The sequence below is a fragment of the Miscanthus floridulus genome, chromosome 4, assembly GCF_019320115.1.
Source record: "Miscanthus floridulus cultivar M001 chromosome 4, ASM1932011v1, whole genome shotgun sequence".
In the NCBI taxonomy this organism is placed as follows: Eukaryota; Viridiplantae; Streptophyta; class Magnoliopsida; order Poales; family Poaceae; genus Miscanthus; species Miscanthus floridulus.
Window position 1 is genome coordinate 51,640,259 of NC_089583.1, and position 1,475 is coordinate 51,641,733.

The 1,475-nt window shown below is 43.2% G+C and overlaps 1 non-coding gene across 1 annotated transcript; it reads right to left on the reverse strand.

The window, feature by feature from the left end:
• Positions 1-262: 262 nt before the first annotated feature.
• LOC136553157 (small nucleolar RNA R71) lies at positions 263-371 on the reverse strand. Its single transcript, XR_010783063.1, has one exon. It is a non-coding gene; the product is annotated as a small nucleolar RNA R71 (small nucleolar RNA).
• Positions 372-1,475: the final 1,104 nt, after the last annotated feature.

Genomic DNA, 1,475 nt, shown 5'->3' on the forward strand with positions numbered 1-1,475 from the left:
AGCATTTACTTATAATGGTTCAAGCTAGTCCATTCTGTGGCAAAGCCCACGAGGTTGCAAATGCTCACCTCCAACATTTCTTGAGCTTTGTAGCACATTCACCATTATGGGAGTGAACCAAGAGGCTATACATCTTCGCCTTTTCCCTTCTCTTTGTTAGGAAAGGCTAAGTAATGGTTTTCTTCTAACTGCAACGCTATAGCTACCTGGAACAAATGTTCCAATGCTTTTCTAGTTAAGTTTTTCCCAATGGGTAAGACTAATGCTCTACGTAATAAAATCTCTAGTTTTCAACAGCTATCAGATGAATCAATTCCTGAGGCTTGGGAACGAATGCATGAGTATGTCTCTGCATGCCCACACCATGGCATGGAAGACTGGCTTTTGATCTAGAACTTCTACCATGGATTAGTGCCGATACATAGGATCCATTTAGATGTTGCTGGTGCTGGTGCATTCTTTTCGCTAAGTGTTGCAGATGCAAAGACGCTGATTGAGAAGATAGTCTCCAACCAAGGATGGAGCGACAATCAAATCCGTAAGGAACAAAAATACCTCTCTATAATGTAGATCAGGGGTAAGCCTCTTACTTAGATGGGGAAAATCTTGATGTACCTCGCCCTAGGTCATCATTTGATCCATGGCACCGCAGTGGCTTGGACGTCGGCATCGTGGTAGCTCGGCGTTGTGGAGTCCAACATAGTGGTGGTGAGGTCTAGTGGTGATGACAGAGTCAGTGGGGCTTCCCGTCGCTGGCAGCACCCTTCTTTAGATTGGATTAGGTTTCTATGTTGGTGGTTACGGCAGCTCCGATCAACCTCGTAGTTAGAGTCGTGAACCCCACCTATCTTTATAGTGCTATGCGACAGGGGCCCACCAACCGTATTAGGGTTGGGTGCCCTCGATCAGGGTGCAGATCCAAGGGCCCAATATGCCATTGGGCCTATTGGTTGAGATCAACTAACATTCTCCCCCTTGATCTCACTACCATCTTTCAATTTCATATCATTTACTTCTGTTCATTCCATTACAGATTAGCGCATAGAGCATATTTCATCGTCATGGTCAATTGCTGATAGATTTAACAGCTACAACACACCACTCTGTTCTGAAATAGATACTTAACTTTGGGCCTTCTTTTGTCTAGAAATTTTAGGCTTTCCCTTAAACCCATGTTAGCTACATGTTCTCTAAACATGTTGGTGGTAAGCCTTTTGTAAGCGGATCTGCGAGCATCTTTTCAGTACTTATATGCTCAAGACTTATGACATGATCCCAGACTTTATCTTTCACAACATAATACTTTATGGCAATGTGTTTGGCAGCACCACTTGACTTATTGTTGTGAACATATTGTATTGTCGGATTATGATCGCAGTATAACTTAAATGGTCTATAGATGTCGTCAACCACCTTTAAACTGGGTATAAACTTCTTTAGCCAGTTCACCTGCCCTGTTGCCTCATAACATGCTA